We start from the raw sequence: 26358 nt of genomic DNA on the forward strand, positions 1-26358 counted from the left end.
GCCCACAAGGACATTACCCCATGTGAGAATCAAACTCAGCATCTTTTGTCTGTAAGGTAAACACCTTAACCATTATGGGTGCCTTCCATCCCCACTTATTTTCTGTGAAATGGTAGCCCATGCACTCAGTTCAGATGCATTTGTATACAGAAATAAAAATAGTTTGTCAAGTCACGAGCAACTAGTATTGCCTGCAAACACAAAATATTTTTAAGATTATTAAAGGCTTTGTCAGCTAATACAGTCAAACTTACTTGTAGGAGGGCTTTAACTTTCATATGATCTGTTAGTGGACAAGCTATGGAAGCAAAGCTAGGGTCAAACTTCCTATATTAGCCAGCGAGCCATAGAATGCCTTTACTTAGCTCTTGCTGCTGGGTATTGGTTGTTTTTTTACATCTTGCATCTTTGTCTATTGGGGTTTAATTACCCCCTCTCCAAATGAGATATCCCAAATATCTGACTTTTGTCATACTGAGCTTTGTTTAGGTAGCATTAACAGTAAGTTCTATCTGTCTTAAAGATTCTAGTATAGTTTGCATGTTGGCTAAATATGACTCCCAGTCTTCTGAATAAATGACTGCATTATCAAGGTAACTTCCATGCACCCAAACCATTAGACAGCTTGAGTTAAGCTGACTAAAAGACAAGTTTTGGTGCTATGTCATTCAGAGCTTTTATGCCAACGTAGGCTAAGCCCTGAGCAGACATTGCCAGGAAAAGTAAAAACACATGTCCATACCCTAGCATAAAAACATATCAGGAAACTAGGGGCTGGAGGGAGGGAGTTGCTACTGCAGCAGTGATCATTCAAACATCTTCTGTTATTTTAGGTTTACTTAAACAATTGTATATTTTACTGAGTTTTTATTGATCACTGCTGGAGTAGCCAAACCTATATGGATAGATTACCACAGTTTAGAACAACTGCGAAATGGAAGTGGAAGGGTCTGCTACCTCCTGGAGAATGGTCCTAGCAGCGCATGTCCTAGATCTACCTGGAAAATTATTCTAGTTTGTAGTGCTTTGTAAAAGTAGTTACAGAGGATCAAGTTGCTGCTACTTGAATACTTCTAGAGTCCACCCCTTTCCAAAAAGACATGGATAAAGTCAAGGCCCTGGTAGAATGAGCCTTGAACCTGCCTGAAATAGTTTTGTTGTGGTGGGAATAACAAAAGGTAATAGCCTGACACAACTGTTTTGAAATAGTCTGCTTTGACAAAGGTTGTCCTTTCCTTCCACCTTCACAACTGATACGTTTGAAAGATTTTTTTTTCTGTCAAGATAGTACCTGCGTTATCTGTGGACATCCAAAGTATGAAGTGGCCCTTCTTCCTCAGTTTTGGGTTCAGGAAAGACTGCAAGGAGACTAAGATTTTAGGAATGAAAGAAGTATTAATTCTCAAAGAAACCCTGTCTCTCTGGAAAAGGTTTGACCCACCATACAAACTTGCAATTCACATACTCTTCTTTCACAGGTCAGAGCAATCAGCAAATCAATTTCCCCTTGTTAAGAACATCAAGTCAGCCAGATGAGCTGGTTCAAATGGAGCAAGTGTCAGTTTCTATAAAACAAAATTAAGATATCATGGATTAACCTGCTTCTGTAAAGCTTCTTGTGTAACGTCCCTCTTAAAAACATGTTCACATGAGATTGCATTTAAAAGGGGGATCCATGGGCAAAAATTATGAAATGGCCAAAAAATCAACTTTGATAGAAGAGTAATAGAGGCCATAGGATAGTAACTCACACAAATACTGTACAACCTTTGAAATACCAGTGCTGAGTGGGTGTTGGGTATTTTGTTGGCACCAACTAGAAACCTTTTCCATTTGCTAATAGATAATTTTCAGGTAGCAGGCTTTCTTGCTTCCATTCAAACATGCTGCAGAAAATAGATGACTAAAAGGTATTAAAACCCTGTCATGTAAGCAGTCGGCTGTAATTGTTTGTAGCTGGGATATATCAAATATCTCTAATCTTATGTGAGCAAATCCAGTCTGTGAAGATGCTTGAGGTAATTACCCCTGGCCAGTTCCAAAAGAAGGGAGAACCAATGTTGCCTGGCCCAGAAGGGGGTCACAACAGTGATATTTGAGAAGCCCTTCTTTATCTTCAGAAGTAACCTGAATATCAGTAGAAGGTGTGGAAAAGCATACAGGAATATTCCTGTCCAAGGAAAAGAAAAAAAAATGCTTTGGTCATTGTAAAGAAAAAAACAGAAACCTTGATGACATTTGAACTCATGACCCCTGGATTACTAAGTCAGTGTTCTAACCCCTGAGTTATAAGGCCATTTGCAGTGACCAAAGGTGAGAATCAAATTTGGCATCCTGTGTCTGTGAGGTAAACATCTTGACCATTATGCCAACCCCCAACAATACATGTTCATAGGTTCATAGGCTAGATGCCCTTGTGGATCATTCTAGCCTGGCCATTTTCTGTAGTTGAAAATCAGACATTGTAATTCTTGTTTGTGAGGTAAACACCTTAACCACTACACCACCACCCCTTAGGCACCTGTCTTCCAGGCCTTCTTACATGGAGTCCTAGAACAAGATTTTTGCCAGCTGTTTAGACAGGAGGAATTCCCCACAGATGGATCAAATCTTGCAAGATCCCCTAATCCAGTTTCCATTCATGAGGATCTGCCTTTGTCCTTAACAGCTTGTCTGCTGCACAATTTTGCTTTGACAGAATTTGAAATGTCAGGACCTGCTACACAGAGTCCCGAAACGTGGAAATTGAATGGCCAAAAAATGGACTTATGTATACTAAGTCCAAGATGGATATTTTCCAGAATACTCCATTTTCTCCAGGTATGGTGATCTTAGAGTGTGTATATATGAGTTTGGGGGTATGGGGCACATGCTCTCCAACCTCTTGCAAAAAAGAAATTTTAAAGAAAAAAGTGACTTCAAGATTCACTCTTAGCAAAATCTGAGGCACATGTAGAGACTGACTGCTTTGCAGCAAGAGGGGAGAAAAGGAGACTTGGATTCAGGGATACTGGATGATTTATCTTTTCACAAATTGCACAACAGGAATTTGAAAAAAAAAACATTTGTGCTGATGTTGGGACCAAAGAAATTTCAGATACCATTCTACCTTTCTCATGAGCAGTCTTGCAAGATATATCAAGAGGTATCATGAGAATTATGGGAGCTATATGACGCAGGATCATGTGTTATTCTCTTGCTGTGACAGAAGTCTGAGTGGAAATCTCCTTTATACAGAGAGGTTTAACAGGTATGAAAAACAATCCTGTATAATAGAGTAAAAAAGGCCTTTGAATGTTCGGTTGGAACTCCACACTGTGTAGAAGATTGCATACCCATGTAAGAGATTTCTGACACTTTGAAAAAGACTCTAAAATGATAAACAAGTTGTCTAACTATAGACAAATGTGTATAACCTGTAGCCTGCAATGGGCTATGACAGGTGCAAAACACATTGTAAATGCTATTGGATTGCAGTTAATAGTCCAAAGGGCAAGAGAGATAACTGATAATGTGAGCCATAAACACAAAACCTTAAGAAACACCTGAAATCTGGATGAATAGGAATGTGATGATATGCATCATTTAAATCTAAGCCTGCTAAAATCTCAAATGAGGAAGAAGGGGTAACAGGTTGTGAATTGAAAGCATTTTGAACTTGGGCACTATTGCAAACTGATTTGGGAAAGAAAAATCCAGAAATGGTCATCAAGAACTGTCTATCTTTGGAACTAAAAACATTCTTGAATAAAGTTCTTTCAGTGCTGAGGTTCAAATCTCTCGAGCGCGTAGCTCGATGGGATTTGGATTTTCTGAGGTGCAGCATGTCCATTAATTCTGGGTTGGACATGGCTTTATACGTCAGGCACAGATCGCCTCTGAGCAGGCGGTATGCCACTGAGTAGAGCTGGAGTTTCTTTAACCGGGCAGCATATGGCATCTGTTTGAGCCCTTTGATCCTCTTGGTGAGGTACTTTTGGGGTCTTTCCAGTTGCTGCAGGTGTCTGGTAAGGTACATCCCAAAAGGGGCATTGTACTCAATTATGGGCCTGATGAGGTATGAGTAAAGAGGCACAAAGACCTCCCCTGATCTAGATGTGAATCCCTTCATGATTAGGTGGGCTATATAAAATGTTCTTCTAACCACTTTGGCCACGTGGTTGTCAAATGAGAGATTGCTATCAACCTGGGTCCCCAGGTCCCTAATTACTTCTTCTGTACTTAATGGATTACCACCTATGTGGTAATTTGTGGAGCACTTGCTTTTGCCAAAGGGATGACTATACACTTTTGGCGTTTAGCTTAAGGCCATGGCTCTGGCACCAGTTGTCTGTTTCTATGAGGCCCTTTTGGAGGATGCTTGTGTCGGCTGGAGAGTCGATTATGGCGCCCAGTTTGCAGTCATCTGCGAACTTGGTCAGCCACAGTCCTTCCGTGTTGGCCTGTACCTCCAGTAATATATACCGAACAAGAGGTCCCAGGACTGAGCCTTGTGGGACGCCACTTGTAACTGGTTTGGAGTCTGACATGGCTCCAGCAATTCTAACCATGTGGGTTCTGTCCTTGAGCCAGTTTGCAACCCATTTAGTGACATAGGGGTTTATATTTAAGCTGGTGAGCTTATCTATAATGCCAGTGGGGTATTGTATTGAAGGCTTTTGCGAGGTCCAGGTAGGCTGTGTGGACCACCTTCCCCTCGTCAATGGCCTTGGTGACTGTTTCAAAGAAATCGACCAGGTTTAAGAGGCAGGATCTGCCCTTAACAAAGCCGAACTGGGTAGGATCCAGTGTCTGTAGGTCCCCAATATCTTTATTTATGAGGTCCATGATGATCCTTTCCATAGCTTTGCAGACCAAGCTAGTCAGGCTTATGGGGCGATAGTTTCCAGGATCCGTTGAGGCACCACCTTTGTGGAGAGGGACCACTGTTGCTGTACGCCACTCTTTGGGTATATATCCTGTAGTAAGGCTGAGATTGAACAGTAGTTTTATGTTTGGGTTTAGCTCTTCTTGGAGTTCATGTAGGCAACCGGGACACCGTCTGGTCCCATTGATGCTGTGTTTTGCTTTGGAGAGGGCGGCTCTTACCTGAGCATCTGAGATGTCAGGGGGGGCAGCACTCTGCTGGGATAGATATGTGCCCTTTTGGTGGGGAGGGGGGGAGAAGTTTGCGCTGAACCTGTCAGCTAGGATGTTGGCAATGTCTGTGGGTTCAGTGTATTTTTTGTCATTTTGGACTAATTCTGAGCATATCTGGGAATTCCCACCCATGTTCCTAACATAACTAAAGAAAGCCTTGTGATTATGCTTAGTGTCCTGTGCAATTTTTCTCTCGAAGCTGGCCTTAGATGATTTTATGAGTGCCCGTAGTATTTGCTAATACTGATCAGAGATGCCTTCCCTTTTTGGGATTTTGCTCTATCATGTAGTAGCTTCCTCCTTCTATTGTATAGTTTGTTTATGGCTGGGGTCCACCAGACAGGACGTCTGCCTTTGGAGGATTGGGTCTTGGTTGTATTTGGGATTGCAAGATTCATGCATTCCTGAAGGTGTTCATAGAATGCGTTTATAAAGGATTCTGCAGTCTGGGCTGTATTTTCCACAGGCCCGGGGGCTTTGAAGGATTCCACCTCGGTTTTGAGGAGTGTGAAATTTGCTTTAGAGAAGTTTTTCACTGTGGTTTTCTGGACAGGGGGTGGGGTCGAGATGTGAATATCCAGTGAGATTAGTTTATGGTCTGATCTTACCAGTGAGGGATACACTTCTGGTCTGGAGCATAGAGTCCCCATGTTGGTGATGATCAGGTCCAGTATGTTTTCCCCTCTTGTGGGAGTGGTAACAAGTTGTTCCATGGCATTTGAGTTTATAAATTCTAGGAACCTTTGGGCTAGGGTGTTGGAGCTAGTGTAATGCTCTCAGTCTATGTTTGGGTAGTTGAAGTCACCCAATATAATGGTGTTTGGAGAGACCTTCATATTTTCCAGTGTTCTCAGGAAGGCCGAGTGGGGTTCCTGGGTTTGGGAGGGTGGTCTGTAGCAGGCTATAAACTGGAAGGCAGTTTTACCCACTGTTAGTTGCACATGGATAGTCTCTGATGCTTCGTGCTGTGCCACCAACCTGGAGGTGTGGGTAACTTTGACGAATATTGATACTCCCTCCTTTTGTGGTTCGGTCCAAGTTTTGGGGCGAAAAGCCTGGTATGAGGTATAACCTGGTAGTGCTGGGGTGCTCTGGAGCCTTGAACCAGGTTTCTGTTACTGCACAGATATCGATGTTCTCCATGCTAAGGAGAGTTTGAGCGTGCATCTTGAGGTTTAGACTTCTGGCATTGAGTAGCATTACTCTTAGTTTCTTATCCCTTGTGATACCTATGGAGGTGGGTTTGTCTTTTGAGCCTTGCCTAAAAAAGGCACTATGGGGGTAGCAAGAGCCTTTGCCAATATCCAAAAGCCCAGGGGTGACAGGTGCAAGCCATCCCTAGCGAAGCATCGTGGCTTGTCGAGCATGTTATCCCAGGCTGACAGGCATTGGATCCCCTTTGAATGACACCAATACTTAAGCCAATTGTTGAAATTGATCATCTTGTCTTCATATTGTGGCATCATTCTTGGTGAGGGTAAGATGCTACTCAAGGTCAGGGTCATACCGGCCTGGGCTACATGCTCAGAGAGCTCCTCTATGTCTTTTTTCATGTAGTCCAGGGAGGTACGTCTCAGGTCATTCACACCAGCATGGACAATGACTGAGTCATATTTGTACTTGCCTTGGAGTGACCTGAGTGCTTGTGTTTTGGCCTTTCAGTGCATGTCTCATGTCATCTGTTTAGGGATGAATCCAAAAAGGATCACTCAATGAACTGTCCTATAGCCATTTGATGAGGCACTATTCAGTAAACTGGCTCTAAATCAAATATTAATGATTTCCTTCTGTCATATGTGAGCAATATGCTGGCAAATTATGCTGTTCAGAACCTGCTGTTCTATCTAAAGATCCATGAAAGTGCATTACAGTTTCTGAATCCAACGCTTTACTATGTAATTCAACACCAAAGGGCAAATTAAAAATAAATATTTATAGTGTCATGCCACATTAGCTGTTTTAGAATGTTTTCCACTTCAGAATTGGATTTTGATTAATTAGGATGGGGACTGTATTATAATTACATCATTAGATTTAGAAGCATTTTACCTGAAAAGCAGGCATCCGTCTAGTAATAGAAACATTTTCATCAGGTTTTCCACTTGACATAAGTGACGGCATTAAAGTTAAGGCTTTTTGTAATATGGTTCTGATAGCTGTCTTTCCACCACCAGTAGGGCCAACTAACATTACACCATGGCGCACCTGAAAACAAGTAAAAGAGAAATACTGAAAATATGAAACTCTAGGTTTTTAATGAAAACATCTTTCAGTACAATACTTACAGCAGAAAATATAAAAGTTGTCAAGCCTCATGCTGAAAAGCAAAGTTAGTCCAAAAAACAAAAGTAGCCCAAGTGAAGCAGCTGGATTGGACCCACTCACCAAAAATGGATGACTCAGTAGTATAAATCACAATACCACTTTAATCGAATCAGTACATAAATCCAAGAACAAAATGGATAAGCGCATTCGTCTAGATAACCTAGACTTCATCAGACAACAGTTAAAGCATAGATACTTCCTTTTATACAAACCAAACAGGAAGTGATGTAATTTAAAGTTAATTAGGGCAGATAAATGACTTTACATTAAATATTCATGAGATGCATAAAATAAGATCAAATTAAATCCTAAATATAGCAACAAACTGCAAGACACAAAACTCCAACAGCAGTATAAATACAAGTTAAATACATGAAATATAAAAAATGAAATTACAAATTTATAAAAAGACTGATGGTATGTAATAAATAGACCTAGTAAGCTTATCTGTAAAGGTTACAGAGGCTGTGGACAGTGGTCACTCTGTGAAATACAACAAGGTGGGGGACTTTCGGGTCTGAAGAAGGATGGGGTCTTCTACTTTATGTGTTCTTGGCTCCTTATTGCTGTCTCTCTCATTCTCTTTATCCCTGTCTTTATCATTTCTTATATTTCTATTTTGTGATACCTGTGGAACTGGAGGCAAAACAGGCTTAATTGTAAGTTTATTTTGCCTGTCAGCAAGAGAGCGGGATCCAACCCTCTAGCAAATGGAATACTGTGCACTGAAAAGTTCTGGACCTAAACAAATAATATAGCAGTCATGCGGCTCTTTGGATGGAATTTTATGTCAATTTTGGAGCATGTCTTAAAACGTTTAACCACAGCAGAAAAATAAGGTAAAAGAAACAACTAATCTTAGCATAACAATAAGGCTGAAAGTTAAAGCAGAAATATTTTTTTTTTTTGCTGAGAATAAAGATGTTAGGCAGCCTGCCTAAATGTTGACAAGAGTCTAAGTAAAAACTGCAATCTACAAACTACAAAGTACAAACTATCAAAGGCTGGGACTTGAAACCATATATCAGCATGCATATGTTGAAAATAGATTTATTACTACCTTTAACATGATGTTCTATAACAATATAATAACAGCTATGAATGAAAAATTGTGCTGTGATGCAATTTATATAGATTTAACTTAAACATTTGACAGGGTCATACACAAAATACTAATCAGCACATTAGAACAACTAGATATTGATTTATTCTTGATAAGATGGATAGCTGCAAAGCTCACAAGTAGGACATGGTATCATACAGCAATTGGACAGGTGCAATTGTTGGTTTTAGTCAAGGTTTTCCACAGAGCTCTGTCCTAGGCCCTTACTTGTTTAGCTTGTATCTTTCAGACCTATCTTCTTCATGTGAGGTATTCTACAGTCAACATGCAGATGACCTGAAATTGGGTAAACTGATTACAAGTGTTACAGATAGTGCATGTCTGCAAAAGTACTTGAATAAATTGACCATTTGGGCATAGGAGAACAATATGCTGATAAATACATCAAAAACTAATTATATGAGATTTGGGAGACATAACTTAAAAGGTGAATGTTTAATACAGCATTGTTTGAAAAGTACAGTTGTGTACACTTACCATAAATGTAGATGTTCGAGTGTCTTCACTGTTGCAGTCATGACTGTAGGGTTCTCCCCTGCCGGCAGGCAGTCCTCGGTCGGCCAGAATCCCAAAGTCTGGGTCCGGCGTCGGCTGCTCAGCCATGCTCCCTGACGTCAGAGCGCCAGGAGTACAAAGCTGACAGCCGGCGCCATGTTCTCCAGTTTTTCTTGCCCCAGATGTCAGGAGTTCCAAAATGAGTAAGATCCCATACCCTTTGCAAATACACCTCAGAAGAAGGGTGAAGAAGGGAACCACACAAAAGAAAAAATAAGATGGGACAGGAGGGAGGGTAACCCAGACTGCAACAGTGAAGACACTCGAACATCTACATTTATGGTAAGTGTACACAACTGTACTATGTTCATCGTGTTTCACTGTTGCAGTCATGACTGTAGGGTTGAATCCCAAAGCAGAATAAAAAGGAGGTGGTCATAAAGTAGAGGGAGCGGCTAAAAGGCCCTGCAAGACTGCAGAAGCAAAGCCTGCCCTAGACTTAGAGTAGAGAGGTAGATTGTAGTGCTTAGAAAAAGTATGCACTGAACTCCAAGTTGCAGCTTCCAAAATGTCTTTGGTAGGAACACCCCTGAGGAAGGCAGCTGAAGTGGCAGCAGCGCTGGTAGACTGAGTCCTTATACTCCCTGGGATTTGCTTTCCATGGTGTGAATAACAAAATCTGATTCCATGAGCAATCCATTTTGAAATGGTCTGTTTTGAAATGGCTTTACCTTGGGAACTTGAAGCATAAGAAACAAACAATTGTTCTGATTTCCTGATGTCCTTGGTTCTGTCCAGGTAAAAACGTAGTTGTCTGTGTACATCCAAGGAATGCAAGATCCTTTCCCCCTTATTTTGAGGACTGGGGAAAAAAGTTGGCAAGTGAATAGTTTGATTTAAAGCCACTTTGGAAACCACCTTAGGCATGAAAGTAGGATTAGTCCTTAAAGACACCCTGTCTTGATGAAAAATAATATAAGGTTCCACAGCCATGACAGCTTGCAACTCCAAAACTCTTCTGGCAGAGGTCAGAGCTAACAGGATGGCTGTCTTCCAAGATAAAAAACTTGATGTCAGATGTGGCAGCAGGCTCAAAAGGAGGTAAGGTGAGTTTTTCCAGAACATAGTTGAGATCCCAGGAAGGAATGTGTGGAGATCTAGGGGGCCTTAAGTTCTTAGCTCCTCTGAGAAACTGTCTCATGAGCTGGTGGGAAAAGATTGGAGGGTCTGTATTATAATGAGCAGAAATAGCAGAGGCATGTATCTTTATGGAAGAAAAAGAGAGACCCTTATGTAAGAGGTCTGTCAGGTAAAGTAAAATCAGAGGAATGTCAGGAATAAGAGGATCCGAATCCTGAGCCTGCATCCAGGTGCAAAATCTTTTCCGTTTTCCTGCATAAGATTTTCTAGTGCTAGGCCGTCTGGCTTCTAAAATGACATCCATAACCTGCTTGGGTAGGAGAGAATGAATCATAAACCCTGGATTAACCAGGCCGCCAGGCTGAGAGTTTTGACATGGGAGTGCAGAACCTGACCCTGGTGTTGGGACAAAAGGTTCGGAGTCTGTGGTAAAACCCAAGGGGGCTCCAGAGAAAGGTTTTTCAGAGTTGGGTACCAAAACTGTCGAGGCCAATTTGGGGCCAGCAAAATTATCATCTTGGGCTTGTCCTGTTTGATCTTTAATAACACCCGTGGAAGAAGAGGTAGAGGCGGGAAGGCATACCCCGAGAGGTTTCTCCAACTGAATGATAGTGCATCCACTTTCCAAGCTAGTTCGTGGAATGTCCTTGTGCAAAAAATCTGTAGTTGATGATTGAGGTGGGATGCAAAGAGGTCTACGTGAGGACATCCCCAGACTGCTGTAATCATCTTGAATATTTCGGTGTCCAGCATCCATTCGTGTGGGTCTGACAGGTTCCTGCTCAGACTGTCTGCCAGGATGTTTTGCTTCCCTGGTAGAAACTGAGCTTGAAGGTCCAGTTTGTAAGCTAGAGCTGTGTTCCATAGATTCATGGCTAGTCTGCAAAGGGGATAGGAATGTGATCCCCCTTGTTTGTTTATGTACCACATAACTGTGGTGTTGTCTGTCCGTATCAGTAGTTGTCCTGGTTGTAGAAGATTCCTGAAGGCCAAAAGAGCTTTCTGAACGGCTAACATTTCCTTTAAATTGATATGCAGGTGCTTCTGATCCTTTGTCCAAAGGCCCTGCAGACAGTTGCCCTGCAAATGGGCTCCCCATGCATAATCCGAGGCATCCGTGGTTATTATCTGACTGGCTGGAGGCAGACTGAAGGCCTTCCCTTTGTTTTGAGTACATGCCTTGGACTGCCAAAGGAATTCCTCTTGAAGACAAGGCAGGATGGTGATCTGTATGTCTAAACTGTGGCAATGCTGAGACCATACACTTTTTAGGTACCACTGTATTTTCCTCATATGTAGTCTTGCATATGGTATGAGAAGGATGCAGGAGGCCATGTAACCCAAAGCCTGCAGGAATTTCCTTGCAGATAGCTGAGTTAATGTTGCCAAGGTTTTGAAAGTTGAAGCCAGCTGTAATTGTTTTTCGTATGTCAGAAATGCCATCTGGGTTGTAGAGTTTAGAAGAGCACACAGAAAAGTTATCTGTTGTGAGGGTGTCAAATTTGACTTTTTTATGTTTATAGTAAATCCCAGGAACTTGAGAAGTTTCTGAACAAATTCTAGATGCTGGAGTAAGACATCCTTGCTGTCTGCCTGAATAAGACAGTCGTCCAGATAAGGGTAAATTTGAATTCCCTTGAGTCTGCAATAAGCTACTACTGGACCCAGGCACTTGGTGAAGACCCTGGGCGCAGTAGACAATCCAAAGGGCAGTGCAGAGAATTGATAATGCCTCGATCCGGCCTTGAACCTGAGGTATTTTCTGCACTCCTGTCTGATGGGAATGTGTAAATAAGCCTCCTTTAAATCCAAAGTTACCATCCATGCATTTTTGGTCAGCATTGGGAGTAGCTGCTGTAGAGTAAGCATCTTGAATTTTGGTATTTCGAGAAAAGTGTTCAAGAATGACAGGTCCAGAATGGGTCTCCATGAATTTTGCTTTCTGGGGACTAGAAAGAGCCTTGAGTAAAAACCTTGTCCCATTTCTGAAAGTGGAACCAGTTCTATGGCTTTCATAGCCAAGAGGGCTTCCACCTGGTTTAAGGCCTCTAACCATTGATGTTTTGGTAGATCTGGCCATCCGCTTGGTCTTGGTAGGGTATGAAAATGGAATTTGTAACCTCTTGAAACCACATCCAGAACCCACTTGTCTTGGGTTATATGAGTCCAATTTAGGTGAAAAAGAGAAAGTTTTCCTCTGAGAGGGGCTTCCAGGCAAGAAGTTCCTCCAGCCCAACAGAGGGAGTCATTGAGCCTGTTTTCTATGAGCTTGCGGCCTGTCCTCTCCTCCCCTAGGGGTGGAAGCAGTCCACTGTCTTGGTCTATAAGAGGCTTGCGTCTGAGGCCTTCCTCGGGAGCGTCTGTATCTACCCCTCTGAGGCCTGTCTGAATTGGGAAAGGACCAATTTTTGTAGGCCAATTCCTACTAAATCTGGGTGGCTGTACTTGTAAGAAATCCTTAACCGTTTGCATGGATTTTGCCTTGTCCTCCATCTTCTTTATCACCTCTTCAGCCTTAGATCCAAACAAAACATTATGCTGAACAGGAGCATCCAATAACTTAGCTTTTACTTGATCTGGCAAGTTTTGTTCCTTTAACCAAGCATGCCTTCTAATGACTGTACCAGAGGCAGCAGCCCTACAAGAAGCCTCCAAGGCATGAAATCCACAGTGTAAACCATGCTTCCCAACTTGTTCAGTGGCATGCATTAAGTCATGTAATTCCTTATCATCTGCACAGGCGGAAATGGAAGTCAGCTTTTGTTTCAAAAGAGACATAAGGAATTGCTGGTATTTCAGCATATGAAATTGACAGTTTAAAGTCCTAATAGATAAAGTAGCTGAAGTGTACACTTTTTTTTCCCCATCTTTCTAAAGATCTGGAATCCTTCTCAGTGGGAATGGGGTTTTCAGCAGAAGTGGCCTTAACCCCCTTAGGGCCCTAAGAAATGGTTTCAGGATCAGCAGTAGGGTTCTTGTATAAAAACTGGTGGGAATCAGGAACCCTATAATATCTGTCTGGCTTAAGAGGAGCTGGAGGAAAAGAGTCAGGAGTTAAGTTAGCCTCCGAAAAAGCATCATCCACAATATCCAAAATAGGAGGAATAGCCAGGGGTCTATGTTGGGGAAGAAGAAGAAAATCCCTTAGTTTTTTCTTAGATTCCGAGTACTCCTGTCCTTCCCAGTGAAAATGTTCCCTCATTTCATGCAAAGTTTCCCCAAAAGAGAAATCCTCAGGGGGAGAAGCTGACGGAATGGATTCCTCAGCATCAGAATCCTCATAAGGAGGGAAAGAATATTCCTGGTCAGAAGAAGAAACTGAAGAAACAGAAGCCTGATCAGAGGAGTCATAATACACTTCCTGCCTTGGCCTTTTATCTGGAGGGGGATGTGAACCCCTAATCATAGTAAGTAAGTCCTCCGCCATCTTAAGTAACTGTTTCTGAGACTTGGGTGCCGGATCAGAAGAGGCCTGGGCTGCAGTCTTTGATTTGGAAGGAGTCTTTGCCTTTGTCTTTGGCTTTGCCTTTATTAGAAGCTGAGTAGGCCTGAAAACCCCTTCAGAAGCCGGTACCTGCACAGCAGCTCCGGACCCATCCGAAGGAGCATTGTCCGAAGGTCCTGCAACAGAAATATTCAAAGGCCTAGTTGGCTCCTCGTGGGAGTCCGTTTCGGCCATCGGTTCCGAAATGGCTGACAACAGGGGCTGCAAAAGTGCCTCAGTGATGATGGCCGAACCTGAAGCTGGCTCTGCTTGTACAATATCGTCTGATTTGGACCTCGGAGGCCTGTCTTTATCCTTGCTTTGTTTGTGAACTCCGGTAGCCGGAACCGTATCCGATGACATTTTGTAATTAAAACGCCTACCGAAGTAATGAAATGCAAAATCGTACCTTTGTTTAATCGTACGTTGATTGAATCTAGCACAAAACCGACAACTAGCTACGTCGTGGTCAGGGCCTAAGCAAGGAATACAGTAAGAATGAAAATCCTTATGAGGTATTTGCTTCCCACATGAAATACAATTATTAACTTTTTCTGACATCGGACTGGAGCAAGAAAAAAGTTTCCCCAACGGGGTACTTAGCTTTGAGTAGGAGAAGAAAGTCTTCAGACTGAAGTACGTTTATAAAAAATTGTCAGGAGTCAGCCGACTGGCACTTGCGAACTGCTATCACCGCATGGCAAGAAAGACTGGAGAACATGGCGTTGGCTGTCAGCTTTGTACTCCTGGCGCTTTGACGTCAGGGAGCATGGCTGAGCAACCGATGCCGGACCCAGACTTTGGGATTCTGGCCGACCAAGGACTGCCTGCCAGCAGGGGAGAACCCTACAGTCATGACTGCAACAGTGAAACACAATGAACATCTGTAGATTCATTTAAGGACCTGGGTATATGGGTAGATTCAGATTTGAGTTTTTCTGATCATATCAACCAATTGGTTTATGCTAGTTATAGAACTATAGGTTGTTTAAAAACATTTATAAAGTCTAGGAAATCAGAAATGATAAAGTCGTTGTTTGTTAATTACATTAGACCCACACTTCAGTTTGGAATAACATTTTGGAATCCTTATAAGAAAACAAGCATGAGTAAAATGGAAAGAGTACAGCGGAAATATACCAAGAGCATACATAGATATAAAAATTTCAGTTACTATGATACTATGAAAGACTAAAATATTTGAACTTGTACGGTATCTCTTACAGGTATTTAAGAGGAGATCTTTTTCAGATATATAAACAACTACTTCTGGGAATGTTTGGGGTTACTAAAAAGTGGTAAAGAATCATCAGACAACCTATATAGAAGATTCACTAGGAATGAGAAGTGTACTAATTGATTCTCTAAGACAGCAGCTGATACACAGAACAGACTACCAAACTACATTATTAGAGCACTAGTTTAGATGCTTGAAGAACAGCCTGGACACTTATTATGGGAACAACTGTTTTGGTATATTAGCAGGCTAGAAGGGCATTAATGCCTCTGCTTGAAATATTTACATGCATTTATGTATGTGGTTATACTTCAGATTCTTGAACTACTGAAATATTGAACTTCAGTAGCTCGAGACCAAAGTGTCGAAACTGCACTTGCGCGAAAGTGCAGAATGCCGAATGTGGAAATGTCGAATCTGTGGTTGTGGAGGCACGTGACGTGGGATTCCCCTTGTTCATAATGTGCGGTCTGGTATGTGGATGTAGCTGGAGATTCAGGCAAGTGATGTTTTAGTAGGGGTTTTAGGTAGGGATTTTAGTGTGTGTGAGTGTGTTTGGAGTTTTGAGGTGTGGGTTAAAGTAGGTAGGTAAGATTGTGAGTGTGTAAGTGTTGAGAGTGGTGGTATCTGTACGTATGTGATGTGTGTTTGTGCAGGGGGAGTGTAGAATGAGTAGTGGTGGTTTTTCGGTGTTTGTGTTTTTAGTGCGACTTCGGAGTTAGTATACATAAGTCGCGGGGGTGCAGAGGGGCTTGCCCCCTGCTTATCTGTAGAGTCTATGCGTGTGTTTGTTTTGTTGTGTTGGTTTGTAGTGTAGGGAGGAAGGTGTATGTGTGATTTTTTTGTGTGTGGAGTGTGTATGTGGGCAATCGCAATTTTAAATTTCGTGCTTTTGGGGTTTCGGGTTTTGAAGTTTTCGGCTTTACGGTCTTGAGATACTGAATTTAGATATTTCAGTATTTTGGGATTGTAAAATGAAACCATGTATGCATGTATGCAAAGAACTTTATAATTCTATGTAATAAAGAAAATACTGTGAAGAAACAAGCTAGACAATAGAAAACAGGGATACGTATGTTAATAGAAACAAAGAGCACTTAGCTTGCACTGAGTGGAGCACCTGTTTTCAGTAGTTGTAAACAAGATTTAAGGCTAGAAAGGTCGCAGAACATTATGTGAGGGTCAAGAGTCTGGAGCTGAAGGATGAGAGTACTGGCAGATGATGAGATCAGACCCAGTAAGCAACACCAGTTCCCAAATGGATGGACGAACGGATGAAATAGGATCCAGTTTTAAAAGTTTGTGTGTTTCCCTAGGATTAATAAAATAATTGTACATGCCCTGAGATTTTCAGCAGACATTTCTCCAGTCATTTTAGAATTAGGTGTAGGTATAGGGCTGCATATGAAGATTACTGCAATTCCTCATCTGCATATATTAAATGAGTGATAGCAGAAGCCTTCTTTCATAATTGCTTTTGTTGTATTAATCCTTGTATATTTAGAGTAAAGGTCTACCCCATATGCAAACTGTTTTGGAAACTAGCCCATGTTTACAGCAGAAACCTAAACGAATAACTGGAAATGGTTTTAACAATATAATAAATATTTCTGACTTGGTATTCAGTTATCCTTATTCAGCAATTTATTAAAATGCTTCCAAAGTTTTTTACTCATTTACTTTTTTCCCATGTAAGTAGTATATTCCTTTACAAGTGTTTCATTAAGAAGAGGAACCATACTATTTAGGTACAAGCACAGTGCTAGTTAGATACAAGCATAGTGCTAACCACAGTCTTTAGAACCTCAGTCATTTTTTTAAAGCACAACGGCTCCTGCTATACGTTAATGCAGCAATACAACCTCCCAGCGGAAGAATCTGTATCTCATTTTACTACACTTAAAATAATACCTTAGTAAAAAATTTAAGGCTTACCAAAAGCTGGCTGTGGAACTGTACTATCTTTTCTACTTGGCTTGGCCAGTGCTGCAAGCTAAGTTCTTCAATTGCTGCAAGTATTGCTTCCTAAAAATAGAAAAAAATAGTCAATACAGATTTTAGTAGAGTGATTACAAAAATAAATAAATAAATGAATACAAATAAAAAAAAATCAGTCTATTTCCTGGCTTTTCAGTTTTCTGGCTGTTTTATTTATACTGGATCTACAATATGAAACAATATTACAATTAAATGCAATTTTAGTTATGCTATTTTAAATGTCGCTAAAATAAACACTGATATGTGCACCATAATTTTAGATTATTATTATGTACCTTCACCTTTCATGAAATATCAATATATTGTGGCAAACTTGGGGAGAAGTTAAAAACTCTTTCTAGCCTACTAGAAGGAGCCACTGGGTAGATAGAGTCAATAGGCAGCATATGTTCTGTTGTCATCCTGCTTTTATCTAACTGAAAAAAAGCCAAATCCATGAATTAAAACCCTATGCAAAGGCGTGCATTATAGTGCCTTTTGGGGAAATGCCCATCCAGGCAAATTACTCCATTGATAAGACACTCCTAAGAGTTGACCCAGTAGTGAGAAATCTGTGAACATATGTAGATAGTAAAAAATTAATTTTACATTGCCCAGCTTATAAGTAAGAGTATGTCATCCAGGTCTAAAGACATTATAGTACTACTCTACTCGGCCCTTATCAGATCCATCATTGAGTACAATGTCCCCTTTGGCCTGTACATGACTAGACATACGCAACAGTTGGAATGCATGCAGAAGTTTCTCACCAAGAGAATCCAGGGTATTAACACATTGTCCTAAACAGACTGTCTAAGAGCCGTGGATCTATACTTGGTCTCCCACAGGTTGATGAGAGGCAATCTGTGCTTCGCATTCAAGGGATCCTTAGATCCAGACCTGATGGAGATTTTACACATCTGCAAAGCAAGCAGCACCAGAAACACTTGATCCAGGGATTTAAACTTTGCTTGCAACATAAATAGAACATGCTGGCAAGGCAGATATGTGTCTCAAAGGATCCCCATGCTCTGGAATAAGCTCCCCAGCAATGTGAAGCAGAGTCCATCCCTAACCTTATTCAAATGTAACCTTTACAACTAGATGGGAAATCATGAATTCATCTCTAGGATGGCTCCTATGTCTGTTATAGACAGACACCAACAGTAAACATTCCCTAACTAACATTGGATGGGAAATCATAAATTAGCCTACAGGCTGGCCCCCATGTCTCCTATAGTCAGAGACTGACAGTAAACATTCCCTAACATAACCCCCCATATAACTTTTTACCAACCCCTAACTAGCATACTCTTCCAATTTAGACCCACATGTTATAAGGGGATGCAACTGGGTAGAGTTGTGCAGCTAGGCTTATAAAGGCCCTGGTGGTCAGTAGCCTAGTATATACCTATGAACCTATGAAGAGAAGAAGTATGTAGGACACCAACACTCAAGGGAACAGTTCAAGCAAAGTTTATCTGTAGTGCATATTTCCATAATAAAATCACATCAGGTCCTCACAATAACCATAGATCTGCAAAGGAACAATCCTTGCTGCATTGCTTTCTTCTGAATTTCTGGAGGCAGTCCTCAGTAACACCAATTTCAAAGCTTATCCTCCAGAAATTAAAACATAAGCAACAGCTGGGTGTTGTTGAGAGTGGCCAAAACAGTTAAGCTAACTAGCTATGCCCAAAAATAAATAAATAAACAAAAATATTACTTACTTACTTAATTAATGAACAGAGACAGACAGATAAACTACTTTATTCAGGATCACTTGCTACAGCCATGTGCAATTTTGATTTGCAGTAATAATGTAATGACCACTGAAATAATATTCACTGCCCTTTATCAAGCAGGAGATGCATAATTAAGAACAGTAGATTTTGTGGTAGATTGATGTCACTGGATGTGCACAGCAGATCACAACAGTAACCTATATTCTCAGTAGTCTGATGCAGATATCAGTATTCAGTACATTATTTATACTTTGCTCTTTCAGCTAGTTTGTCTGTGGACAATATTCTTGTGATACAGGACTGCAGATATAATACTTTTCTTTATTCACAAAAAACAATTAGATATACTGTCACAAGTGCTGTTAGTCCTGCGCACATTAATCCTATACTGTCACAAAGTGGCCTTTTGGTACTGCACACAAGGATTCTTCCACAAACAGCTATTTTTCTACCCTACTCTCTTTAAAAATTAAAGGTAGATTTGCAGACATCAATCAACTGCAAGAAGCTAAGATGATGGTAAACTTAAGCTTGCCTAATGCTTGTCTAATTACTCCTAAGGTAGTGATTGGAGGGCTTCAATTTGGTGCCTTAATCCAAAAAGCAGCTAGGGATGCATTTATACAAGCATTATTCAGAGTCAGTCTGTTGCTCCAAAGAGATATTTTTGCATAGTTCTGAGCTTGTATTACTTCTAGTTTATATATTTATTCATGTATCTATTGTATTTTTTATTCATTTGTGTAATCCATATGATTAAAAATCTATTTTGTCAGTTTATATATAACGCTTAATTGTCCTGTTATGTGTAACCTACTTTTCTACATAGCACTTTGTATTTATGTGTAAAGATGTGTTAACTACTCTTATGAGCTTGGATCATGACTGAAAAAGGGTCAGTAGAGCTGTTCATTTTCCTGGTTAAAAAATGGAAATAAAAAATCTAATCCTAATGTGAAGAAAGAGACTCTATGATATCCAGACAACTTTAAACTTGTCAGCCTGGATCAGATTCCCTTCCATTCCATTGCCAAGGTATTGGATCGTCACAGCTGGGATACCAGCTTTAAGTAGAACAATCTGGGACAAAACCTCTGACCTCTGAAGGAAGATAAGATAACCCACTTTAGGAACAGAACTAGTGGTCATTTGTTTCTGTTGTACAAGAATTGAGTTGAGGCAGAAGGACAGCTAATCTAAGAAAGGACACCCAGTAGGACCACTGGAAAACCTTGTAACTGTCTTTGAAATAACCTTTGGAGAACAGAACATGTCTGCCTATGCCTGTAATACAGTAACTGACAGAGTAAAAGAAAGAGAGCTGACATCTGGAAGGATCCTTACATGTATGATCAGCAGAGCACCATGTCACAGTGTAGGATTCCACTCTGTGCACAATCAGCAGAGTGCCTTGTCACAGTATATTTGCTTGTACCTTTATGTAACATTATATGATCCCTGTGTTTAGGACCAAGAGTGTGCCTTGTGACAGTAAATCTGCTACTGCCATGTAACAGTGTAGGACTCTTGTAAGGAGGGCCAGCACAGCCCTTTGTGATGGTATACATTTGATGGTATATAAGAGTTTGCAAGGGGGTATCTTGGATTCATTGAATTCATTTGTTTTTGCTTGCTGTGCTGCCTAAACTCAAAACTTGGTCTGCATATACATATTCAGCCATGTATGTACGAGGGTCCACTGAGCAGTCTTTTAAGATACAAAATTAAGATGTCAAACTGGAGTTCTCTAATCAGAGTCTTGAGTCTTCTCCCAAGAATTAAGCAAGTTCAAGTCTGCCAAGCATTTCTGCATTTGCAACTGATTGCATCTACAAATCTACTCACAGTTTTCAAACAGTTGATGAAGAGCATTATATATTATTCAGAGCTGAAACACAACTTCAGGAAAAATGCTTTTTGCAATTCCCAGCATAACCTGATGGTATACAGGTTCAAGAACATGCTGTGGTGTATCTGGAGAACTTTTATGTCGACCTGGATGAGACTTCCTTCCATTTTTCTGACAAGACTTTATTTTATCACTTTTTGACTAATTGCTTTAACAGAAACAACCTGGAAGAAGAAAACAAGCCTCTAAAGCAAGGTATGTCAATCTTTTTCTTTTTTTTCCGGGGGGGGGGGGGGGCTAGTGACTGTTAATTTTACTATAGTTATCGATGAAAAGAACTGTTTGTGCAGGGCTAACAAAATACCTTGAGACAGCACAGGATACCAGTGTGCAGGGCCAACACAGTGGCATTTGTCAATATCCTTTAAATAAATTGGAGCATCCTTTGATGCTCTGAAAAAGAATGGAAAAATGTACCTTGTTTAAGCTAGGCTGATACAAGAACTTGGCTATAACAAACGTGTTACAGCCAAGTACTTACATATGAATCTCACTGTTATAAAGGTAAGTGAACTTCTGACTGCCAAACAGAAAGCAGTCACCACAGAATAATACTGAAAAGCAGGCAGCAGCTTTAAAATCTGCAACACACCTAACACTGCCACGTCAGCAGCAGCAAAAGACAAACTGAATGACTAATTACCGACAGCTTTAAAAGCTGTTACACATCTCATACGTTCACATAATCATTTTTTTCTTTTCTATTTTTTTATTTGATGGATACCTGCATGTTACAAAGAATTATGATCAAGTCATAATCATTTATGTGCTCTCAAAATTGAAATCAAGAAATTCACTTGAGTAGCTTTCTTGATATTGATTTAAACACGTTAAGAATCTGGTTATGGTCAGAGCCTCAATCACAATCCTCTGTATTATAATCACTTCTAAATTTATTTCACCTTGGGAGAAAGAAGCTGTCCCTTTCCATTAACCACCACTGACAATGCACAATTCAGTCAAGTATGCATTTTCAAACATTCGGCACTTGAAATACCATTTTACTTTTGCTCTGTAAAACTGAGAAAATAAGTTATTTATCTCAATATAAGTTCTGTACTTAGCAAATATTTTATCTACATATGGTAACAATTGTTTTTTGTATTGCAGACATGAGAGTTAAGTCAAAGCAATACGTCATCCCTTAGGTATATGAAAAAATTCTTAACATGTTAGTGTCTTTATTACTCCCTAAATACAGTTATACAGGTAGGGGACATTTTGACCTTGGACGATTCACCCCCAGACGATTTGACCCCATCAGTAAGAGATTCTGATAGTATTTCTGTAAACCATTAAATAAAAGAATATAAAATTATTACATTACTACAGCTACAGAAAAAAACAAAGATTTAAAATATTGTATAAGTTAAGAAAACGTTAAACTCGACAACAATCACTACCAGAACTAATATTATTACATGACAGAACGAGATGAAATCAATGATTATGAGTCAGAAACGGAAAATGTATTGTAACCATAAAAATAATGAAAAAATACCTGCTAGAAGTGTTTTTACAAGAAAATGTATTTCCAGCATAAACCCATAAGCTCGTTCAAAGTAATACAACATGCAAGGCACAATCTTTAGTCAATAAAAGAGCAAAAAAAGTTAAAAGTGCAGTTTCTTCACAGCAGGAAAAAAAAAGTGACTACTGCCATCCGCTGGTCCCATTAAAATAGCAATAATAAAATTACTATTAAGCAAAGAGAATTAGAAGTAAAAATAATGTTAAAAAAAGCTTGTGCATTGATACAGTCACTGACAAAATGTCAAAAATTACCTCATTACATAACATTAATAATATTTACATATTAAATAAGTTAAACAAATTAATATTTACATATTAAATAATATATTCAATTACTATGTAAAATTCCTGATTAAAATATTAAGTATTAAAATGATATTATTAAATTTAATCAGGATACTGTTTATTTAACTAGTTTATTTGATTTTTGTGTGGTTGTTTATTTATTACATAATTGGGGTTAAATAGAACAAGGTCAAACTGTCCAATAAATATTCTCATAGACAATAAATGTAAATTTAAATATGAGAGTGTATACATGTTGCAGATATTCACCTCTTTGAAAATAGTTTTACCTTCAGAATATGACCATCTGCTTTCGGTGCTGTTAGTCCAGGAAACAAGTCAGCCATTATGCCTTCAAAAAGTGGAACATCTTCAGCAAGAAACTTAGGAAGATTTGCTTCTTGTAATGCGTTTATCAAAATGATGGATTCTTCTTCTGCACTGAGTGCATTGTTGCGATTTCTAAATAAAAAATAACGATCCCTCAAAAGACAGTAAACAAAAATATCTCTGCAGTTGCAGTATACAGTATTCATAACTGAGTGATTTCATTCTCTGATTCGAAGACTACAAAGTACAGAGTTAGTTCTAAACGGCATTACATGCTAAGATGTACGATTTTAGATTATCTTCACAGGCAGGCTGCTGTGACTAGACTTCCGCTCTAAATATTTTGTATAGAATATCATTCTTTAACTCATTCAAGCCTAAAATGCCTTTCTCTATTCTTTCAGTTAACAATCATACCTCCTTATGGCATCCAGACATTTTCTGGGTCTGTCTTCCTTGACAAAGTGAGTCACCAAACAATAATAGGCAGTATTGGAAAGTGTAAGGTGTAATTAACAATATGATACTAAGACTTACTTTCTGATGTTCTGCAATGAAGAAAATCTCTTTTATAATATTCAATACTTCAAATATAGTCCATTTAGATTTTAATTTCCATTTTCTAGTAATTGCTTTTCTGGTAGTCAGTTACATTAAACTTTGTAAAGCCTTACTGTGTCTATGCAGTTCAGATCCTGTGTCCCAGCTCAAATGAAACATTTTCTTATTTACGACTATTTGCTCCTCCAGTATTTATGACAAAGTGCTCTGCAGGAAATTGTTTTTTTTTTAATCTGTCAACCCATTATATTCCCAAAAAACAACTTCCCAATTACCTCTCTTTCTTATTATACTTCCAGCATTTGCTATCTATCGGAGGAAAAATTCTCTGAAAATACTATTACTATTAACAAAGCAAGAAACTGATAATTCTGGTGATATGATATAGAAGGATGAAATACTGGGTTCAACCCAGACGGCACAATTTCAACTAGCAGTTTGGTTACTGGAAGAGCAAGAGCAGGGATGACGAGAGTTAGGTAACTGAATTGTCACTTATCTAAATCAACAGGGAGTCCTCTGATATTTGCCCTCTTGTGGACTGCGGATACATGTATTCATTCTCAGATTTTAGTAGCTGACTGTGCTGATGAAAGGTGGTCCATGTTTGTATGTTTGTACCGGATACCAGTAGTCGATAGGCTGTATAAGTTTTTGTTCTTGGGATGGATGTTGCACATATTTTGAAGAGACTGCATGTAGACTATTCAGCAGTGCAGAATTGTGGGAACAGCTATTTATTTAAAATTGGAACCATGCTCAAAGCTGACCAAGTCTTAGTGTAACCCATTCAGTTGCTACCTGCAGCCGCCCTTGCTTTGAAATTCTGTCACCAGCCTCCTATTTGCCAGAGCATGCACCTATAATAAGTGCAGATATACTTTTAGATGTTAAAACTGTAGAGGGTCGTGGAAGAATACTAAGGAATTGTATGTTATGACAACACTGCCACCTATTTACTATGTGCATAATCATTGCCAATTTATTGTAGAATTTGGAGGACTTGTTCATTTTCAGAAGTGCAGAGTTTTAGCCGTGACTCTGAGATGGCTGTGGTGTCTGACAAGAAACAGCCTATTTATACTTGTGAATCTGTAGTTTTGAGATATACTGATCATGCCATTGAGCCAAATATATGTTTGTAAGAGTGTTATTAGGCACTAAGGCACTGGTGTTGACATATATAAAAGCCAAAATGATGGTGTCATAGTAGAAATGTGGATGTGTATTTTGACTAAATAAATGGGAAGATTAGCGATTTGTATTTAAAAGTCTATTGATGCTGTATAAAATGTATCAGGGATGGTATAATACAGAAAGCTCTTTGTGATTCCTGAAATTTACTCATTGTGTAAGGCACTGAATACAGTTTTACCCCATTGTTTAGTGAAAGTAATTCATGTACAGAGTAGAAATTTAAATTAACCATTTCCACAATCATATATGTAAGAACAGGCTTGACTTAAAGGACAATAATGGGATTCCATTAAAAAATGCTCAGCTTCTCTGTCGTTTTTCTCCCTGCTATGAATAAACAACAACACAGCATTTAAAATATTTTAAATTGACTGTTTCTCTTCACTAGAACAGTATCTTACTGTAATGTGGTGGTTTCACTTTTAAAAAAACATTTACCCCGTCCTTGCTGCAGTCTCCAATTCATTGATGTCATAAAGGCCACTGAATGCAGGTAGTTTTCTGGCCAGTTCCCTTCCCAAACTGACATCACCATGGCTGTCTTAAAAACCCACCCATGTTGTAATGTCACAGCTCCCTGGTCCTTCCCCTACCCATACAGAAAGTAAAGGCTAGAACAAGAAAACAGTACATGAGTCAAGTCTCTTGCTGTGAGCTGTCAATCACAGCATGTAACAGCTATTACCCTTAGCACTGTGACAGCTAAGGAAGTTAGGTGTGAAGGGGGATAGGAGATGAGTCAAAGTAGTAGAATTTAGGCTTCACAAAAATTGCAGTTTAGCCTTTCTAAAAAGAAGCAGCTGTAAAAATCACTTTGAAAGTCTGTTCTGTGGTATTTGCACTGTTTGTGTTTTAAGTAGTCATTGAATGGCATGAAATGTTACTTAAAACTAAGTGAATGAAGGACAGCAATGTATGCATGTAAAATCAATGCAGTGACAGGAGCTTTAGGAAGAAAGAAGCCTGTGTGGTGTAACTTTTTACAGATGAGCACTGCATTTTGGTATACCTAAAACATAAACCTAAAACTAAACAATCAGAATTACTTCAAGATGATAGACCCCATGTGGTCAGACTCAGAAATTACATATAAGCATATTTAAAAAGCAGTAAATAGTTCCAGAGTGGGTTAAAATGTAGCAAACACCAAAACATGATGACATAAACATATTTTTTGAGTCTGTGGTTGTTGTTCTTCTTTAAATAAAGTTTTGCCAGAATAAGTCCTACATAAATACAGTATTCTCTATGCACAGGCCTAGAAATGCAGCCATATTAAAGCAAGCCTATATCTTCATTTTATATTTAACATTTTACATGCAATTTAGTAAGTACAGTTTCAGTAGAAAGGAATTTTTCAATGAGGGATACAAATGAGCACACTGGAATAACCTTCAGGCCAATGTACTGATAAGGATGACATGTGCTGGCAGAGTGTATGGAACATTTGGTATAAAAACAGATGTAGTTTAGATGGTACAAAGCTTGGGAACTAAGGTTAAAGAAGTGTGAGAACTTGTAGGAAATTTACACAGTTTTAGTATTATGAGAGATATTTTCTAGACAGAAGTCAGTTCTGCTTGGATACTCAGGAGACTGACTACAGAAGTCAATTTAAAGATCCAACAGTTCAAATATACAGCAGTTAGTTGATTCAGAAGTCAGTGAAAGTCAGTCCAGAGGCTGCAGAAATCAATGCAGTTTGTCTTGATTCTGCCATCACAGACAAAATGAACAATTCTGATTTCAGAGTTACAACAGACAGTCTAATTCATTCTTTAGAACTCCACAAGTCTGAGTATTCAGTCTGGTTCAGTTTATCAGCACTGTTATTTGATACAGTATCAGCGTCATAGTGGTTAGGATCTTGTTGAATTA

Source organism: Protopterus annectens, chromosome 1.part2 (assembly GCF_019279795.1).
Source record: "Protopterus annectens isolate FY-2018-M chromosome 1.part2, PAN1.0, whole genome shotgun sequence".
Lineage (NCBI taxonomy): Eukaryota > Metazoa > Chordata > Ceratodontiformes > Protopteridae > Protopterus > Protopterus annectens.